General features: G+C 42.1%; 1 long non-coding RNA gene across 1 annotated transcript; it reads right to left on the bottom strand.

The window, feature by feature from the left end:
* Window positions 1-10,470: 10,470 nt before the first annotated feature.
* On the bottom strand, window positions 10,471-15,283 carry LOC127525968 (uncharacterized). Its single transcript, XR_007933578.1, has 4 exons — window positions 15,148-15,283; window positions 11,523-11,853; window positions 11,171-11,335; window positions 10,471-10,715 (listed from the first exon to the last, which is right to left on the bottom strand). It is a non-coding gene; the product is annotated as an uncharacterized LOC127525968 (long non-coding RNA).
* Window positions 15,284-22,315: the final 7,032 nt, after the last annotated feature.

Below are 22,315 nucleotides of genomic sequence, written 5' to 3'. Positions count from 1 at the left end.
CAATTTTATTTTTCTAAATCAATTACTCCTCAGCAGTTGCTTTTCATAAGAAATTTAATGCACTATCCACAAATGTTGCCCCTATATAGTTCACTGTACTGTATATATGGAGTTCTGTATTGTTGTTTATTTGTTAACTTTTTCAAAGTTGTATCTTTTAACATTTTCTTTCTTCAGTCTGGGACAGATTTTAAATTACTTTTTTGTGTTATCTTTCAAGGAATATTCACCCAAGGGACACGAGAGTGCAGCGTGCATTAGGTATCCTAACACTGTCAGAGGCCAAGAACTCAAGTCACCCTTGCAGTAAAATACAAGTATCCGTTGATGTCAGACGCCATGTAGGAACTGGAGAGGGAATTCCTTTTCAGATATTCTACAATACTTGCTGACAGCTGAAGCCCAGTCACCACAAAGTACAGCAGAGGTGCCAACTCGCGGTGCCACAAATCCTAAAAAAAAGAACGAGATGCCTGACTGTAGTAACGTTCAGTGACCTCCTATCCCGGCCCTTCCAGGTGCTGATAACCCACCCAGACATGGCCAGAACCCAAACGAATCCAAGGTAGGACATCAGGTTTGTTCATTTGAAGCATCAAGAGCTTCACCAGCAAGCACGGGCAGATTTTGGCCCAGCCTAGCTCAGAGTGCCATCAAGCACTTTACAGGTCATGGAGAATACAGTAAAAAGTACTCTCACAGTTGTGTTGAATTTTGAGTGTTAAAAAGACACCAAGTAGTGCAGAACATTGAACAGCTGTGTAATCACAATACTTGCTGCTATTGTTCAAATCTAGCACTTCCTCCGTTGAACACTTTTGAATGTTAAGAAGACACCAATTAGAATTAACACTTGTAGTGTAAATGATTTCATTTGCTGTGGTTGTACGAATTTAACAATTAAAAGACTTGATTAAACTCTCATAGGTATTTCTTGGTGTTAATGCTCATTTATTGTTAAGTTAAATTGTCTCTGCTTACTCGGACTGTTTTTACACCACAGGTTTGATTTGTCTGTGAGATTTTTAATTGCTTTGTCATTATGAAGCATTAAATCCACAAATTTTAAAAAGAACACACAAATGTAGATCAATTTATTTCATGTTGCCAGCTAAAACAGCAATTGCATTATTCATTTATTGGTATAAAATGACAGCATTGCGCAGTATACCAAAAAAGTCATTTTCTCCAAAGGCCAGCATTTCTCCATCAGCAGAACAAACAACACAACGCAGTTTTGCTTTCCCTATAAGAATCTGGTTCGGAGTTCAGCAACACCTGGGCTCTCCTTCACTTTCCCTTCACTTTTGTTTGAATGAAGGCGCACATGTTGTACAGAACACAAAGTGTGTCTTGAATAGTTCAGCAAAAGCAGCAAAGGCACTCGTTGACTTGCAGGGTTGGCCTGCTTATCCCAAATGATGTGGGACTGATGAATGCTGATCTTCTTTCTCCTGATGGCAAGGAGGTGAGGGTGTTTGCTTTGCTCGATAGCATTGAGGTACTCCTGAGTATTGGTTCCTGCCTAAAGATGAACCTTTGGTAGTTATATTGAGTGACAAGGACTTAGAAACTTCTAACCTACAGGATCAAAGAGGTCACTCATACAGTGCATCCGGAAAGTATTCACAGCGCTTCATCACTTTTTCCACATTTTGTTATGTTACAGCCTTATTCCAAAATGGATTAAATTCATTTTTTCCTCAGAATTCTACACACAACACCTCATAATGACATCGTAAAAAAAGTTTACTTGAGGTTTTTCCAAATTTATTAAAAATAAAATTGAGAAAGCACATGTCCATAAGTATTCACAGCCTTTGCCATGAAGCTCGAAATTGAGCTCTGGTGCTTCCTGTTTCTCCTGATCATCCTTGAGATGTTTCTGCAGCTTAATTGGAGTCCACCTGTGGTAAATTCAGTTGACTGGACATGATTTGGAAAGGCACACACCTGTCTATAGAAGGTCCCACAGTTGACAGTTCATGTCAGAGCACAAACCAAGCATGAAGTCAAAGGAATTGTCTGTAGACCTCCGAGACAGGATTGTCTCGAGGCACAAATCTGGGGAAGGTTACAGAAAAATTTCTGCTGCTTTGAAGGTCCCAATGAGCACAGTGGCCTCCATCATCCGTAAGTGGAAGAAGTTCGAAACCACCAGGATTCTTCCTAGAGCTGGCTGGCCATCTAAACTGAGCGATCGGGGGAGAAAGGCCTTAGTCAGGTAGGTGACCAAGAACCCGATGGTCACTCTGTCAGAGCTCCAGAGGTCCTCTGTGGAGAGAGGAGAACCTTCCAGAAGGACAACCATCTCTGCAGCAATCCACCAATCAGGCCTGTATGGTAGAGTGGCCAGACGGAAGCCACTCCTTAGTAAAAAGGCACCTGATGGACTCTCAGACCATGAGAAAGAAAATTCTCTGGTCTGATGAGACAAAGATTGAAGTCTTTTGTGCGAATGCCAGGCGTCATGTTTGGAAGAAACCTGGCACCATCCCTACAGTGAAGCATGGTGGTGGCAGCATCATGCTGTGGGGATGTTTTTCAGCGGCAGGAACTGGGAGACCAGTCTGGATAAAGGGAAAGATGACTGCAGCAACGTACAGAGACATCCTGGATGAAAACCTGCTCCAGAGCGCTCTTGACCTCAGACTGGGGCGACGATTCATCTTTCAGCAGGACAACGACCCTAAGCACACAGCCAAGATATCAAAGGAGTGGCTTCAGGACAACTCTGTGAATGTCCTTGAGTGGCCCAGCCAGAGCCCAGACTTGAATCCGATTGAACATCTCTGGAGAGATCTTAAAATGGCTGTGCACCGACGCTTCCCATCCAACCTGATGGAGCTTGAGAGGTGCTGCAAAGAAGAATGGGCCAAACTGGCCAAGGATAGGCGTGCCAAGCTTGTGGCATCATATTCAAAAAGACTTGAGGCGGGAATTGCTGCCAAAGGGGCATCGACAAAGTATTGAGCAAAGGCTGTGAATACTTATGAACATGGGATTTCTCAGTTTTTTTTATTTTTAATAAATTTGCAAAAACCTCAAGTAAACTTTTATCACGTTGTCATTATGGGGTGTTGTGTGTAGAATTCTGAGGAGAAAAATTAATTTAATCCATTTTGGAATAAGGCTGTAACATAACAAAATTTGGAAAAAGTGATGAAGCGCTGGGAATACTTTCTGGATGCACTGTATATGTGTGTGTGCCTACACTTCACCTATAGGTGCTTTTGTTATTTAGTGGTGCTAACCTAAACACTCTGCACCATTTTTTCTGATGTTGTAACTCTTTTTATTGCTTCACCAACAAACATCTACGTTATGTCTAATTCTGTTTTTCTTTTCTTTTCTTTATTCTCACTGACATCTTTTGTTTTATAATTCTTTATGCGTTTTATCATCTCTTCACATACCCACAGCCGAGATCCTCCGTGACAATACTTTTTTCCACACTCGTCTCCGGACATTGTACAGGACTAAAATTATTGATCTGAAAAGCAGTCCTCGTTTATCTGAGCCTAATGAAAACTTTTGCACTCTCTCTCCTCTTACAGGGTTAAATCTACTTACTCTAACTTATAAACGCATTTGTCTCTCCTCTACTCACTTTGTACCTTTAATATCAATATAACCCTTTATTTTATATAGAAAAAATTATGTACACTTATATATATATATATATATATATATAATGTGTGTCTCAAACTCATTTCGTAACTGTATTCATTCATACTTTTAGCACCTTCGTGTTCGCCCTATTCTTGCCCTAAACTAGTTTTGCACCTTTGTGCCACACATGCTCTACACTCTGCACCTTTGTGCTTCACTCACTGCGTCGCTGATTGCGCTCCACACGCTCTTTGCACTTACGTGCCTTCCCTAACTTGTAATAAATAAATAATTTTATTCCCTTATCTCTCCCTAACACTGGCACACTCACACCACCTGTCCCCGCACAGCCCTACCTTCTTGCTCTCCCTATGGCAAGCCTGGAAGCGGTTTCTGGACAGGCTTTTTCGCCTATACCTGACAGACCCCCGTCTCTAATCCGGGGCGGTAACTATAGGTCTCCACTCACACCTGAACTCAATTTTTCCACTGAAGCACAGTTAGAAGGGGCCGTCAGTGCAATTAGTGCTGCAGCGCCTCCCTCTTGCTCTGTTCTCTCTTAAGAGCGGCTTGCGGGCGGCCGGCAATTTGTTGCCTCTTTTAGGCCATCCTGCTCACGCTACACTAGGAGAACAATCTCAGCCACAGTAGGAAGCGATACTTCAGGAATTCCACGCCTACCCATACAAGGCTTGTTGTTGTCATCGTAACCTTAGTATACATAGGCCTTACAACTGAGTCGTGCAGCCCTCCGTCTCTCCTGGACCATAGCGGTATCCGTCAGACTACTGAGCAACTCGATCTTCCGGTATTTTTGTGCACACAACAGTCATATGGTCACACTCACATTAGCTGTACAGCCTTCACACTTTCTATCTGAGTCTGTGTGCCTGTCCTTTCACCTTGTTCTTTTAGAGAGGCTTTCTGACGCTTTCTTCATTGGAGGGACGGATGCTCTTTGAAACATACACGAACAATTTTAGCAAAATATTGCTTACCATTCTGGATGGCCACCATCTGTGTTCGTTTCACGAAGCATCGTCCCATCCTTGGATTCCGCAGCCGCCTTTTCCCTCCTCACGTCCGGGGTCACCAAATCCTCTTGCCAACATCCAGAGGCCTGGCCGACCCGTCTCTCTCCCGTCAATGACGGATGCCTGTCTTCACCTCAGAAAAGAGTCAGGCGTAGGCCTCCAGGGCATTCTTATTGCTCACCAGCGGGTTATCCAACACCTGGGCATCTTCACGCTCCCTCTGGCAGGTTGCCAACACCATGACAGCATAGCTGAGGTCATGGGTCAGCAACCATTTAAAAGTGTGACCCCAGTACCGTCCAAAATGGAGCTTCGTGGCGCTGTGCACCATCTTGGAGTCCCTAGGTGGGGTCACCATCTGCATCCCCTCATGCGATTCCTGGTCTGCTCCATGACCATCTCGGTCAACTTCACCGTGAACGGCACAGAGCTGGTCAGGTGGTATGCCTTTGTGACCCGGATCGCCTTGGCGGAGACCTTGAGATTCAGTTCACCAGTGGCCTTATGGCGGAACTGTGACACAGGGTTCAAGCTGGATAAATTAGATAAAGCAAGAGAAAGTTACAGTTCCACTCCAAAGTTTTACAACACCTCTGTATTTCTTCAAATTTAATCTGTTGGAATGCAACGAGCGACCTGAAAAAGATCAACAGGAAACTGGCAGACCTTTATATTTAAAGTTTAGGTTACCAAAAACTGAAATTAAAAGAAATTTCAGAAAATTACAAATCAGTAGGTTATAACCTACATATGTTCTGCACCAAGTGACGTTGGCTCCAACAGAGATAAGAGAAGGAGTAACTGAGCATGCAAAAAGAAAATACAGTAGGAACAAGGGAAGAACAGGATGATAAGCCCAATAGTCCAAAAAGTTTATTTATTTATTTTTTTTAAATTAAACTTTATGTTACTTAACCTACTGTATCAACCCAAGTGGCAGTCATGGTAAGGGATACCAGAAACCGTTAATTCTGACTAGCCATTATATTTAAACCTTTAATAATATTACAACTACCTTGTTACACTGTAATTTGCTATTGTTAGCATTACTATTATTATTTATTATTGAGACATAATTATAATGCAGTTCTGTCTTGAATAATTTAGTAATATTTATTGTATTGAAATCAGTTTGCTTAAAAGAAAAAAAGAACACTCATTAATATTCACAAAAAATCATGTTTTATTTCACTTCACTATAATCCTTGTGTAGTAATAGTAGCAGCAGTAGTACCATAATTAGATTACTTATTATAACAGGATTGTGATATTATTGTAGCAGCAGCAGGCCCAGAACCTGACATCACTGCTTTTAGGTGGGGAGGTGGGTCTTCGGAACCGAAAAATGGAACATTAGCCGTCAAACTTATCAAGAATTCTACAAAAATTAAACCTCAACCAATTACAAGGCGCACGTTTCCGCAGCGAGCCAATCACTGCACACAGCTGAGTGTCAGTCTCCAGAGGAAATGGTGCAAAAATTGGAACAAAATAGCACCAAAGATTGGGACTCTTTGAGTGTTGTGGCCGATAGCCATTCAAGCAGGTTATGGGTGATTTTTTTGGTAAAGAGAGTAAGATGGAGGATTTCAGACAGGGAGGAACGGAGGCCTGGCACAGTGACAGGTTAAAGATCTTTGTAAAGACCCCAGCCAGCAGCTCTACACAGCTCCTGGACCGTGTCGTGCTGTAGAGAGCCTTGTCACTGCACCTAAAGGCAGTGTTCCTTTCCTTTAGCAGCCGCTGAACCTCTCTTGTCATCCAGGGCTTCTGGTTTGGATAGACACGGATGCGTTTCTCCACCGTGACAGTGTCAATGCAGGTTTTGATGTAACACAATACACTGTCGGTGTAGAGTTCCAGGTATGGACTTTCAAAAATGTCCCAGTTAGTCCTGTTGAAGCAGTCCTGCAGCTGCAAAGAGGCGTCATCAGGCCAGGTTGTGATGGATCTTGTGCTGGTAAATGCATAAGAAAATTATTTACTAGGATTTTTAAAAATAAATAATGTTTTGCTTCAAGCCTCATTGCCCACATGTGAAGTAATGGCTCATGAAACGGTGTTTGAGAATCAGGTGGCACTGAGGATACAGCTCTTTTAAAGAGCTTGTCATGTTCAATAATAAGGTGCTTGAGGTAGATGGTGTGACGGACACCCCTTCACTAAATATTCAGGGGGAGCAGCCCTGGACAGTGCAATTGCTCCCGCTGGATGGCCACCCCCCTGGGTTGCAGCACTGCCTCAGCCTCCCACAGGGATCCATGGGGGATGGAGTTCTCCACAGCCCAGTTGGGTTCATCAGGCGGTGCCAGGAGCTGCTGGCCCCTTTTGGGTACTGATTTCGACCACACCCAGAAGTGCAGCAGGATGTCAGCAATTGAGCACCTGGAGCACTTCTGGGTACCCAATAAAAGGAGCCAGCGACCACCACTCAGCACCCAGAGTCAGGTGGAGGAGGACAAGGTTGCCTAGGAGGAGTGGTGGAGGAAGAAAGAGAGTAGTGTGGTGTTTTGGTGTTACACTTGGGACTGTGTTGTGGCAGGGGGACACGGGGATGATGTGCCCCCCAGCTGAAGAAAATAAAAGTTTACTTATTTTATACATGTGCCTCCATGACCAATCTGTATCAGGTCGGGCACTTATATAGCGCCTTGTTACAATGGTCATACCCTCTAATGACTGGGGAGAAAATTACATATATGACTTGTAGTAAAAATACCAAGAGCCTCAAGTGGGCTGCATCAGGAATGGGCTGGAGGATGAGTACAGGGACCTAATCAATGACTTTGTTAAATGGTGCGACTCAAATCACCTACAACTGAACACCGCAAAACCAAGGAGCTGGTGGTGGATTTTAGGAGGACCAGGCCCCTCATGGACCCCGTGATCATCAGAGGTGACTGTGTGCAGATGGTGCAGACCTATAAATACCTGGGAGTGCAGCTGGACGATAAACTGGACTGGACTGCCAATACTGATGCTCTGTGCCAGAAAGGACAGAGCCAGTTATACTACCTTAGAAGGCTGGCGTCCTTCAACATCTGCAATAAGATGCTGCAGATGTTCTATCAGACAGTTGTGGCGAGCGCCCTCTTCTACGCAGTGGTGTGCTGGGGAGGCAGCATTAAGAGGAAAGACGCCTCACGTCTGGACAAACTGGTGAGGAAGGCAGGCTCTATTGTTGGCATGGAGCTGGACAGTTTAACATCTGTGGCAGAGCGAAGGGTGCTGAGCAGGCTCCTATCAATCATGGAGAATCCACTGCATCCACTAAATAGTATCATCTCCAGACAGAAGAGTAGCTTCAGCGACAGACTGCTGTCACTGTCCTGCTCCACTGACAGATTGAGAAGATCGTTCCTCCCCCAAACTATGCGACTCTTCAATTCCACCCGGGGGAGTAAATGTTAACATTTAACATTATACAGAAGTTATTGTCTTTTTTTCACCTGCATTATTATCATTCTTTAATTTAATATTATTTATTGTATCAGTATGCTGCTGCTGGAAAATGTGAATTTCCCATTGTGATTAATAAAGTATCTATCTATCTATCTATCTATCTATCTATCTATCTATCTATCAGTATTCATCTGCGTCATCAACATTATTGTGGTTCAAGCATAATGTCTGTATAGCACTGAGTCCAAAGCTGTTTCCCGATTGTTCAATATAAAACGTGTCGGGTGATTATTTTTCCCTCAACATTTCCATAATCATAGGAGTATATCTTATTATATTAATCTTGTTTGAATATAAGGTTGTCATAAAGGTACCCAATGAGAATTTTGATTTCCAGTTGTGCCACTCTTTCCAGAATATCATGCATTATATCTGCTGCATAATTGCCAGAAACAGGAAAATATTCAAGGTCGTATAACAGACATGTTCACTTCACCCCAAGACTGCAAAACTGTAGGATCGCTTAAAGGTTTGCTACAGTGCTGACTATGCAGTACTTTATCACGTAAAGTGACCCCTGATTCACCATCAGTATACAGACCGTGATGTACGTTTATCAACCAAGTATAAACGGCAGAAAAAATTACAGCTGACTGAAGAAATGTGTGCAACCCCAAATCGTCACCCGTCACTTGCACTGCTGTTTCTTGTGCAGGCTCAGCATGAAAACGTATTCTGATCCCAGTGCTTTTGAGTACTTTGACATCGTTGACTAAGAGCTCTAAAACTGCATTGAAGCTGCACTTCTTGACATCATGTAAGTGAAAAAAGAGCTGCAAGATGAATGTTCAGTAAGACAGAGTTGACCTTTGGGGAAAGGTTTTGTAGCTGCGTTTACCCAAAATTACCAAAGTTGTGAAGCTTTAGTTTGCTTCATGGGATTCTAACAACAGCCTGATGCATTGGAATGATTCCAAAGAAAAAAAATCTTTGTTTTTAAAATCTTAAGTAAAAATTCATAGTAAAACAGTTTCCACAAATAATAGAGAAAAAGATGGTATTACAAAGTAAAGAAAAATTCTGTTTAAAGCTTGTATTGTTTTGTTTCTTTACGTTTTCTCATACAGTAGATCCATTTCTAAACGGTCAGAAAACTGCATGTCTGTCCCATTTACAAACTGCAAATGGGTCTCTCAGTCCATGCTAGCAATGGGATTAACTCCGAAACTGACTCAATTAACACTCACGCTGTATCTCAGATATATCTAGAAAGGTCTACCTCATGTTAACTTACAGGGGGTAAAAGGTTATATCATAATCTATAGCTATGAAAGAAAATGATATGCTATTCAAATTAAGCAAAACCTACTAACTTAAAGCAGTAACTTTCAAAGACTGGCTCTTACAAGTTTCTTAAAACAAATTAAATACTGTACTTCCAATCCCCAGTCTTGTGGATACCTTGTTTTGAGTCTGAAGGATTTGCTGTTTCAAACTCATCATAAAATAGTTGGATTTGAAGAGCTGATTTTTCTTTGGAGAAGAGGGGGTGATTTCTAAAGTAACTGCCACCACAAAAATCTTTAAATACACCCGTTTCTTAACAGAGCTTCACAGTATATTAAAAGAACTTGTGGATTAGAAAATATGAAATTTAGAGTTTCAAACAGTGCCACAAACACTAACTTGTCAGTCACAGGAACTTCATCATAAGTACCTCAACTCCAGTCCCTTCTCGAGTCGTACCTCACGCCTAAAGGTACCTCAACAGGTTCCACCATTACCCCCTTGTCACTGATATTTATTCCACTTGCTCTCTGTGCTAAAATCTGAAACTGGGTTGTCACGATTATCAAAGTATTCCTGTACCTTGGATCTTAACCTACGATCAGCTTCAAGCAGACTTAACTCTTCTTCCTTTATATCTGCATGTAAGTCATGAACAAATTCCTTTCAATTTTAAACAGCTGATTTATGACATTAGTGGCAACACCACATCCAAGAAGTTTGACAATTGTGGATGCACACATTTCTTGGGTGCTAACTTTGGTCTAAACAACTTTATTTGATGTTTGTGGACTATCTAAAGGCCACTCGGTCAGAGAAATATCAGTTGGGGGTCTGGTCTGCAAATTGGAGGAAAGGAATGTTCATTTAGAAGTGGCGGGTCACAAACATGCAATTTTTAAAAGATGTTTTCAGAAAACATGAAAAAGAACAAAATCTCTCAACACACTGTGGAAGATCAGCCCTGACACAGACAGACACTGAGACACAAGTCCCAAAGGCCCACACTTTTATTTTCTTCTTTTGCTTTCTTTCAGCACAGTGCACAAATCAGCAACAACACCACTATTCTTCACAGTAAAGTTCAGTCCCTTTTCCTTTCTTTCTTTCTTTCTTTCTCTCTTCTTCCATCTCTATATACTTCTATATGGTGGTCTATGTTACAGAGTACATACTTTGTCAAATGACTCATCATAGGAGATGCCAAACGCAGAATGTATTTTAAAAAGCTCATCAAAAACTGACAGGGAAGACCTCACCTGACAAGGAAAGAGCTGACCATCCAGTACAATGTAGAAGTCATGGATGCTGTTCTTTGCTGTTCCAGCTGCCAGAAGGTAGGACTGTCGCTCCTCAGTCTGATTGATGTGCTCTTCAAGGCTACAGCATGTATGAAAATAAAGAAATAAACAATAAAACAATTCATGGTTAGCAACACATACATTTAGACTCTGAAGTACACTTCTCAAGAACACCTTGTTAGATGCTGACCTTATCAAATTTGATAACATGGTCAACAGCTTCACGGACACTTTTCTTTACAGCCCTCTGTTTTGTGGAGGTGGAAACAGATATAGAGGCAGCAGGATTGATGCCATGTCACAATCACACATTGTGGAGAGAGGAAAACAAAAAACACACATTTAAAAACAAACGTGTTGAGCTTCAGAAAAAGATTTTACTAAGTGGCCGCCCGGATATGAACTATTCAGCTTATCAAATTAGTTTATGCATTTTCAGACAATTTTTGAAGTACACCAATACTGACAAGTATAACTCAAGGCCAGTGAATAATATAAACTGTAACATTTTAGACATAGCTTTGTCATATTTACCTTGGATCATGAATATTCGCGGCAGACTGGATAAGTGAGCTCAGCAATAACTCTGAGTAATGTTCTTGGCTTTCTGACGAGTTTGGTCTTGAAGAATGTGTCCCACGTCTCCAGAATCTTGGATGAAGTCTCCATTCCAAAAAGCAATTCAAAGTCTTGAAGAACCTCACAGTATGGGAAAAAAAGTACTAGACATAATTATTAATAGATTATGTTCAATCATGCATCACTAAGAAATATTAAATATACATAGTGACAACAAAAAGATATATACAGTAAAGTACAAAAAAGTGAGGTCAAATATTAAATTGTAAAATGTCTCAAAGGGTACGTGTTAGATTGATACACTTACCAGGCCCTTCACATCCAGAAACCACGGACACACTTCAAGTGCTGTAGTCGACTGCTCTGCATCATGGATTGATTGCTGCCTGTACTTGAAGGCTGATCTCATCTTTGAGATGACCTGGGCCCGGACTGTCGCATGTTTCATTAAGGCAATAGCCTCTCTACAGCTGTCACCTTCTAGCCGATCCTCAGGCAAGTTAAATGACCGTTCAGTGCCTGGCCACTTACTTTCTCAACTGTCTCTGGCTCTTCTGTGGTTGTCACTGTTCCTGCAGAGTATTTTGTGCAGAGCTGCTTTTAAGCGCCATGCTACTTTCTTCCTCACTAAAGTGCTCCTGAAAACACAAAAGGAAGACGGCATAAAATTAAAAACAACTCAACCTTCTTAGTCCCTTAACATTTTTAGCTAATACGTTGTGAAAACTTTTTCTGGATTTCTTAATTTAGTGAAATAGCTCCCTTCAAACTTCTACATGTTTATTGTTATATGAAGTACAAGTAAGCTGTCTTACAGTAAATGGTGAACATAATATGTTTAAAAAGTGAACACAAAAATTAGGCAAACATATAACTATCTGGGAATTGAAGCTGTTTTGGATCGTAATGTTTGTACATTTGTCATCCCACTAAGTTGAAAAAATAACATTGAGGCACCAACTGTATAAATTGTCTGACAACTGTTTAAAACTCTGCAATGATACAAATGGTGTGATTAAACACACAGATGCTCTCCAAACAGGTAGACAGACACACAGACAGACGTACACAGCCTTTGGTTGAATTGGGGTCTTTCAGTGAAGGCAGCAGGGTTATGATACCTAATGCACACTGCACTCTTATATCCTTTGGAGGAATGTTCTTTGATAGAAAATACAAAAAAGTATTTTAAAATCTGACACAGATTGAAAAAAGAAAATGTTAAAAGATACAACTTTAAAATAAAATTAACAGAAAATTAAACAGAATGTGGGAACATACAACCCCAATTCCAATGAAGTTGAGATGTTGTGTAAAACGTAAATAAAAACAGAACACAATGTTTGCAAATCCTTTTCAACTAATATTAAATTGAATACACTATGAAGACAAGATATCGAATGCTCACTCATTTTGAATTTGATGCCTGCAACACACTCCAAAAAAGCTGGGACAGGGGCATGTTTACCACTGTGTTATATCACCTTTCCTTTTAACAACACTCAATAAGCGTTTGGGAACTATAGGTTGAAAACGATTTGCAAATCATTGTATTCTGTTTTTATTTACGTTTTACACAACGTCCCAACTTCATTTGAACTGGGGTTGTAATTCCTTAATGCAAAAGTCTTTATATAGCAAAATACATAGGGATAGCATTTGTGAAAAGTGTATTAAATTCCTTATTAAAAGCAAATGAAGAAGAGTAATTGATTTAGAAAAGTAAAATTGAATACTGTTTACACATACCCACGGTTTTCAGTCATAGCTGAAATTAAATTATTAACCAGTTGTCACCATGTTTTGCTGTAATTGTGCCACTTTCTCTGTATTTTTGTAATATCTTGTCACCACCTGGCTTCTCTTGTAGGGCGTTTTTGACAAGCTGTGAAATAAATTCACCAAATGTAATGAAACTGCAGAACTCAAAAAGAAAACTGATGTTTGTTTTCTATCTTTTTTCTTAATGTACGGTTACTTAACCTTTGAATTCTTACATACTGCTTATTCAACTCCTTCCCAAACTACATCACCACAGATACAATATGTTAATGTGCAACTCAATTCTGTTTAATTGCAAATAGCTCTTTTGCAGAAGTCGAATTATTCTCAATTTGTGCTACTTCAGGTGTCTGAGGTGCACCCTCACTGTCACAGAAGGTGGATCTTGTGTCTGTACGTGACGATGACTGCACAGGGGATTCTTAAAAAAGAAAAGGACATCACGTCAGTAGAAGACTGAGCAGAGAAATAAAACATTTTACTAACTAACCTGTAAGTTTCGCTTCTGCCACTAAGCCACCACTCCTGACAGTATCATGTTAAGTTGTTGACTTGCCTTCAAATGAGGGAGGTTTGCATCTAAATGCAGGATTAGTAAAGATGGATGGCCTAAAGAGTGTGAGTGTCTCTTTAAGAGATTAGTCACCTGTGCACCTGTATAAATTGGCCCAGTAGCAGTCTTGATGCAGGTGGGCGAGGAGAGTAACGCTGAACTGGGTGTTCACAGTAAGGAAGTGAAATTTGTGCCTTAATGGTTTGGTTTTATGATACAAGGGGGCTTGTCACGTTTTTTTCTTTACAGGATTGACTTCTCTTGTGTTATCGTCGCACTGTTTCCTTATAGATTTTTTTAATTCATTATTTCACTAGAAGGGCGGCACGGTGGCGCAGTGGGTAGCGCTGCTGCCTCGCAGTTGGGAGACCTGGGGACCCGGGTTCGCTTCCCGGGTCCTCCCTGCGTGGAGTTTGCATGTTCTCCCCGTGTCTGCGTGGGTTTCCTCTGGGCGCTCCGGTTTCCTCCCACAGTCCAAAGACATGCTGGTTAGGTGGATTGGCGATTCTAAATTGGCCCTAGTGTGTGCTTGGTGTGTGAGTGTGTTTGTGTGTGTCCTGCGGTGGGTTGGCACCCTGCCCGGGATTGTTTCCTGCCTTGTGCCCTGTGTTGGCTGGGATTGGCTCCAGCAGACCCCCGTGACCCTGTGTTCGGATTCAGCGGGTTGGAAAATGGATGGATGGATGGATGGATATTTCACTAGTGTTTTTTTTGGGTTGTGGGGTCTCCATGTATTTATGAAGTTCAATTGTATTCATTCAAGCCTTGACGAGTTCTATTGTATCTAGTTACTTGTTTGTCATAAAAGTTATGACTCCATAAGGGCAGGAGCATTTGTTTTAAATGCTGGACTTGTGCTACATAAATATCAAAATAGTAAAAACGAATCGGGTTTTTGCTTGGTAGTCGTTACGTGTAAGGGGACACAGGGTTTGTTTGCCTTATTTAGGGATGTTGATTTACAGACTGAAGCAGTAGATTAAATTTAAGAAATCTAGATAGATAGATAGATAGATAGATAGATAGATAGATAGATAGATAGATAGATAGATAGATACTTTATTAATCCCAATGGGAAATTCACAAATCTATGTTTGCCTACGCATATTCTCTTTACTACTTTTTTGTTAACATCTTTAAGGAATAATATTTAAATTCCATACAAAGTTAATTTATTTTAAACAAACCAAATTGTTCTAATCCGTTTTATCCTGAATGCCTATGTAATTTAAACATCTCCACTGTCTAACACTTTCCTAGTTTGTAGTCAAGTCAAAGTACAGAACTTTGGTTTATAATAAGCCACAATGGATTATTATGTGCAGAGTTAGAAAATCAAAACCTTGTTGATATTAAATCATGTAATCTCTCCGTCTAACTGATTAATATTTAATTAAAATCTCTGTTTCATGTCTGAAATTATTTTTAAAAATTAATAATAACGACCTGGAATTACAGGTGTGAAGGGAGCACGGATTTCTTCTTGCACCCGCAGTACTAAGTAACGCAGAACACTTTTAGAGATGAAATCACCGTCTGACAAATCAGAGTCAAAATGACTTTACTGATGCAGTGACAGGACTTGTTTTAATGTCACCTGAAGGTGCAGCACCATCGCGAACTTTCCGTTTCATGTCCGACTGCTCATCTAACACTTCACCTTCGATTATCTTCATCGACTTCGGCCCCGGTGTCGTCCATAATGTGCACTCCGGTGTTACTGCTGATGTTGAATTTCTGTTAACATGAAAATCAGACCTTCCAGTTTAAAAAGCTACCTGTGCGCATAGCAGCTGTATAACAATTTTAAATCGACTGAATCACAAAGGAATACTTTACCTTCGGTGAGTAATTCTGACAAAGAGGCTCCATTGCGCTTTAATGAAGAGTATTTTTGTGTCCTCTCTACTGTACTTTAAAAAGCATAGTGACGCGTATGCGAAATCATTAAGAATGCTGAGCATAATATTTCATTTTAAAACTGTACAAGTCACCGTAGGCAATGTGCCGTATTTGAGCCGCTGAACGGATTCCGCTACATTAGCGACACATGACGGCAGCCTTTTCAAATCATAAAACTGAAGTTCTAATCTCATATGCCAGGCTCACCAAGTGTTTCTCTGCCCCAAAACTGTCACACAGACTTTCTGTTGTGTCGCTACATACTGCCTCTAAGTTTCCATCCAGTTTTTTGCGACGTTTTGTTATCGACAAACAGAATATACGTAAAAAAAAATGTGCGAAATTTGCTGTCTCCAGCCTGTTTCCATCAAACTGGCTTTTTATCGATAAAATGGTGTGCGTGATGACGTCATCCCCCCCAAAACGAACTGTCGCATAACTTTTGTTGTATCGCGAAAAAAATCTGCCCTTGAGCCGTTTCCATACATATGTCGCAAATTATCTACCTTTTGTTTTCCACGTTACACCCCCTCCACTAAACAAAGAAATGGAGAGATTATTCAGACAGTTTTTTGAAATTTGCCAGCTTACTGTTATTTCAGTTTCACAAATAATTGGAATTGTACATAATATCCGAAGACGACAGCAGAATGAAGCAGTTGCTTGTCTGATAGCCCTAGAGCTCGAAGAAAGTACCCCAGTGCGACGAAACCCACGGGTATGGGAGAGACGACGGAATAAGACCTTCTGGGAGGAGGTGGTGGAGAGACTTAACAGAAAATCTCTGGCTGCGACATTTTATAATGACACGGCCGACGTTTGACATGTGTGGATTCATCAGTCCTGATGTTGCGCCCATCACAGGTTGCCACCGACCACCGATTCCAACCCAAAAGCGGATTGCCATCGCCCTTTACAAGCTGGCAACCTGCGCCGAGTATAGAGTAGTTGGAGAAACTTTCGTGGTTAGTAAAACTACCGTCCATCGATGTGTATATGCTGTGTGCACCGCTATTAAAGAAAAATTAATGCGGCGTTATATCAGACTTCCGACTGTAGCGGAGGCCAATGAAATCGCATACCGCAATTCCTTGGTGCATCTTGTGCCACAGATTTACGGTGCGCTGGATGGCACGCTTGTGCCTATTCTTCCCCCGACGGAAGGCTACCGCGATTACATTAATCGCAAAGGGTGGCCATCTATTGTTCTCCAGGCCCTTGTTGATGACAGGTGCACGATACGAGACATTTGCGTTGGCACTCCTGGAAGTGCCCATGATGCAGCTGTGTTTGCAGCATCGGATCTGTACAGGTGAGCCTACCTTTCAACATCCCTTCACAGTGCGATAACAACTGAATTAACCTGCTTCCCTTAAGGTTTTTAATTAAAACTGAAATTTGAATTAATACAAAATAACGACGTTTAATAAAAAAAAAAACTCTCTTCATCAGACCATGCGAGCCGCTCCGCCATTCTCGTTTTGATTGCACGTGATGAAAATGTGACACATTTATTTGCGCTAAAGCCCTTTTTTCCGACAAAAAGTGTTTCCAATTTAGTTTTTGCGACATCTTAAGTATCGATATGGAATTTATGCACTAAAGTTAAACGGAAAAATATTATGTCGACATGTACATTTTATCGATAATTAGCATTTCCATCAGCTATATCGGTAAAAAATTTGAAGCGCTAAATATTTTTTCGCAAAAACTCCTTGGATGGAAACCTGGCTAGTGGTGCATCTCTACGAAATATCTTTATTGAAATTGAAATGTTCAGAAGTCTGCGGCCGCCATTTGGAAGTTGGAGCGATCACAAAATGGCGCCGCCACGCCGAACTCAGAAAGGTTTAACAAGCCAGTTATGTTGAACGAGTAGCCGCTCCGTTTCTGTCATCTTTTCAGGGGTACAACGAACTAAGTGACAAAATGAGATACCTCGAGCAAACACAATAATAAGATATATTCACTGGCTGAAAATGACAAACGTTGCTAACGCGAGCGGCCTAAGTATCCGAAATAAAACAGAGCCAAACAAAAAGACATTTGTAGTTAGAAAGTAAAAACGGGGCAGATATCGTCTTAATATTATAACTGTTATACTCAGTAATGTGGCTCGCTATGACAGAGAAAGTTTAGGAGAGCTCATTGTCAACTCTTCCACAAACAGCATCACCGCGGAGATTTGAAATTCGTTGAAATAAAGTGCAAGTCTACAATTTCTGGAACACGTAATTAAGGAGACGTACCTCCGTCCAAAGTGTCGAAGCCAGAAAACAATCCATGAGCTAATGGCGCTGCCAGGTCTCCACGAGCTGCACACCCTACAGTACGGCGTTTATTTCCCAGATGTTAGTTTGCCTCGGGTGGGCGAACAGGCGGGTCACACTTCACATGAACTCGGCTGGCGGAGTGAGGAATGAATTCATATTGAATGGCACATTGAACACTCACACCAACACTACCAATTTGGTTTTGTTATGAGATAAAATGTGGGGATTGTGTTGAAATAAAAAGTCTGGCCTGGTCAAAGACGGCAACCTTAGGGTTAACGAACGCTTTTTGGTCTTTTAAAAAATAATTAAAAAAAAAAAAACGGAACTCCGAGGCGGGGCCAGGAATGGGTTCAGGTATAAAAGACGGTGCACACGACAATGTCACCATTTACAGACGGCAGCTACCTCTGTACACAGGGAGTTACGATGGCAGCCAGTTACCAGTCACCAGTTGGGTTGAAGTTTTTGGGGGAATTACCGGAGGCTTTATTTGCACCCGAGCTGGTAAGTCAACTAAATGTAACTAAACTGATGGCTTCGGTCGGGGAGGTTCTGTGCGCTTCCATTAATGCGGAGGCAGGTTTCAAGTTATTTCTTAAAAAGTCAACTGTCACGGCCATCCACCTAAAGTGCCGTGGGCTGGAATTTGTTAATTTGTATGAAAAAAAAAAAATCTCCACTTTCTTTATAACCAAAATATTTGTCGGAGTCGTCTTTGGCTCAAGTGCAGTTGGCTTCTCAGGACGCTCAAGACGAAACTTGTCGTGTCCGTGGAAAGAAATACACGTGCTAAAAAATGAAAGAAATTAAAAAACTGTAGGGAGCGCCAGCGTAGGTTACAGGGAGTCCGTGCCAGCTGTAAAAACGCGTGTTTTGTGTGTGCGTTTATTTTAATTTGATAATCGTGTTTGAGGCAAATTCAGGTCTTTAACGAGAGTCCGCTTCAGTAATCTTATCATCACGTATCCTTTGGCCCCTCTCGTCGATGGCGTTCAGTTGTCACCGGGCCCAGGTAAGCGTTGTGAAGCTCAAAGCGAAGTCCAGGCTGCTGACGAGCTGGTGGCTTTCTTTGTTTTCGGGGTTTGTCATTCAAGGCTGAGGCTTAGATGTCTAAAATGCCTAATGGAACAACGAATGAGCTCTTTGTTCGGGTGTTTGCATTTTGTCACCTGTGTGTATACAGTATGTGTATTTCTATATTTATATATAAGACCAGTAACGGCGCGAATCCACTTGACTTGAGCGTTCCTAGTTTGCTCTGTACGTTTACCATTCGTTTGCTCAGAGGTTGATGCGCCTGCTGTTTCCTGAGCAGCTCTTCTTGTCTCCACCCTAGCGGCCTCTTCTTCTCTTATGTCGTCCCCATCAAACTGATCAAGTCCGTGTTTGTGTTACAATTACTTAGGAATTCATTTTTCACGTAAGCTAGCACTTAAGTCTTGAATCTGCCTCAAGAATGATTTAAGCTGTGAAGTGGTAGGGGACGTGATGGCGAAGGTCGTAGGGAAGTTCCGTACGCATGTGCCTCAGCCGAGAGTTGATTCTACAATAAAATAAAATAAAAAGAGGAATAACCTTGGAGGTCAATCATCACCGCGAAAGCAGATAGTAGACGTCACGTAGTATGTGTGTACCAAATTTCAGGTCAATGTGTGAAATGGTTTGAGAGCTACAGATGATTTAAAATCCCGGACAGACTAACGAACAGCCACGCTAGCGAATTATATATAAAGATAAAGATGATGGGTAGCGCCTCCCCAGTAAGGACACAGGACTCTCTCTCAGTATCCAGTTTGTATGTATGTATAGGGTGGCACGGTGATGCAGTGGAGAGCTGGCGCCTCCCCAGTAAGGAGACTGGACTTCATGCGCTCCGTGTTAGATGAATTGGCCCGTGTGTGCATGAGTTCATGTTGGTCCTGTCATAGTCAGTCACCCTGTGCAGATGTTCTTCTTGCCTTAGGCCCCTTGACTGCTCAGTTAGATAGATAGATAGATAGATAGATAGATACTTTATTAATCCCAGGGGGAAATTCACATACTCCAGCAGCAAAAAATATTAAATTAAAGAGTAATAAAAAATGCAGGTAAAAAACAGACAATAACTTGAATAATGTTCAACGTTTACCCCCTCTGGTGGAATTGAAGAGTCGCATAGTTTGGGGGAGGAATGATCTTCTCAGTCTGTCAGTGGAGCAGGACAGTGACAGCAGTCTGTCGCTGAAACTGCTCCTCTGTCTGGAGATGACACTGTTTAATGGATGTAGTGGATTCTCCATAATTGATAGGAGCCTGCTGAGTGCCCGTTGCTCTGCTACGGATGTCAAACCGTCCAGCTCTATGCCAACAATAGAGCCTGCCTTCCTCACCAGTTTGTCCAGGCGTGAGGCATCCTTCTTCTTAATGCTGCCTCCCCAGCACACCACTGCGTAGAAGAGGGCACTCGCCACAACCATCTGATAGAACATCAGCAGCATCTTACTGCAGATGTTGAAGGATGCCAGTCTTCTAAGGAAGTACAGGCGGCTCTGTCCTTTCTTGCATAGAGAATCAGTATTGGCAGTCCATAGGCTGCAGCTGTGGATTCACAGTATGGATTTGTAATGCCATAAGCTGTGTCTACCTATTTTTGATTTTTTGGAGGTTCTCCATACCCCTATTTCATTTTGTCTCACACTAGTTGATGTTCTTGTGTGCTGCTCATGCAGCGTTTACGTGGTTGGGCTTTTCACATCCTCGACTTGTCACGTTTCTTGTCCCAGATTCAGCGCAAGCTTGTCAGTTTCCAGTCTGACTGTTGGGTGAAACACGTAGTCACAGCTGACTTGTTTCTGGGTGTGCAAAAAAGAAAGTACAGATAAATAGCACTTTTTGTGGAAAAACACAGCCAAGTAAACGTACTGAATGTGTATCACTCCACTCTAAATGCAATTCGACCTAAAGTGGCATTTTGGGCTGACCAGGGTCTAAGTTTTGTTTCAAACGACTGAGGTGGCAGGTCAGCTTTGTGTTATAATTCAGACAGTTTGGGTGACTTTGTTTGTCCAACTTGTGGCTCCCAGGTACTGGAGTGTCCGTGTAGAATTTCTGACATTGCAACACGGATTTGCCAGCTGCTTTAGAGCAATTCAGGAGACTGCTATGTTGTGACATCACACACTGGTTCTTCTGCGTGTCAACCAAGACACGATTACCTGAACAAAAATTCAAACACGCTTAGGCTGAAATTGTAGTTTAATGAGGTGTTGTGGCCTGGCGGTTTAGGCCCTGCACTGTAAAGGGCAATTTTGCCAGCTGAGTCAGTGCCCATTTGATTCTTAGCAAGTCCTAACTTGTCTGTCTGGACTTTCAGAGAGCCACCTGTGTGGCCCCTGCCAGTTCTGGTCACAAACTCTGGTCCGGCCATTACAACTTCTTCACCTTTGGGGCTTGATGAATGAGTTTCATGGCCAATTGACCTGCAGGACTTCTGACACCCCAATGGCAGCTGTTCACTTTACACAGCACATGCCAGCTTGACTGAGCAGACCATTTTGTCCTCAAGTTGTCCAGTGATCATCCACAGACTTAAAATTATGTGGATTGTGATTAACTACTAAACTGGAGGCCAAGGTAAATGTTCTCAATGGGTCAGTCACCATTTGAGCTCCTCAGCTGACCCGAAGTCACTCTGTGTCTGTTAATGTTTACCTGACCAGCCACGGAGGGTGACGGCTGCTCAGCATGTTACCACTGGGTGGCTGATGACTTCTGCAAGTTGAGATGGGATGAGGCTGGTCCATCGTCTGCCTGAGGCAATAAAGGGGGCGCTGTGGAGACTGGAAAGGCCTGCTCTGTTGGTGTGAGAGGGGCTTAGTGTTCTTTCAGCCTTGCAGTGCTCAGGTTCTGTTAGTCAGGTTAGGGGGTCTTTGCCCCACACCCCAAGCACATGGCTCTCCGGCTAGTGACTGAGTGTCTTCAGTCAGGTCTCCTCCTGTAGTTTTCTAACAGGTTGGTGTGGACATGATGGATTTGAGTACGTTGTCTGTGGCGTAGGCTAACTTCAGGAATGGGGGACTTGTGGATTTGTCCTTTAATTCTCATTATTTGTCTCTTTTTTTTGCAGATTTTTGGTATTCGCCTGTTTTTGCTGGCATACCTAGAAACACTGCAGACAGATTGGTCACAAAAGTTGACCGTACTGTCTGCAGTTGCTGGTATTGTGACTCTTGGTCTCTTTGTGACCTTTTATTACAAGATTGAAGGAAAGTACTGCTGGCGTTTTATGGTAAGTCGGACTGGTGTGTGGCTGTCCTGCCATTATGGCCATTTATGATGGGACCATTGCTTACCTTAAAATGGGTGGACACTGGTCAGTGTGACAAATCCAGGAGCTGTTACAACTGTAAATATGGGGGTCACTGTGAGGTTGGAGGAGGAGGAGGTCACTGCCGTTTAGTACAGTTGGATGTCATACTCTTTTTTTCAGAATGTTGTGAGCCAACTGCTGCTGTTTTCGGCGTACAGCACCGTGTTTGTTATGTATATGCCTACAGCAGACATCAGGACAAACGTGGATGCCATGTATGCAGCGGTGAGTGAGCTCTT

The sequence above is a fragment of the Erpetoichthys calabaricus genome, chromosome 15 (genome assembly GCF_900747795.2).
Source record: "Erpetoichthys calabaricus chromosome 15, fErpCal1.3, whole genome shotgun sequence".
Classification (NCBI taxonomy): domain Eukaryota; kingdom Metazoa; phylum Chordata; class Cladistia; order Polypteriformes; family Polypteridae; genus Erpetoichthys; species Erpetoichthys calabaricus.
This window is presented reverse-complemented; position numbering and strand designations above follow the sequence as displayed.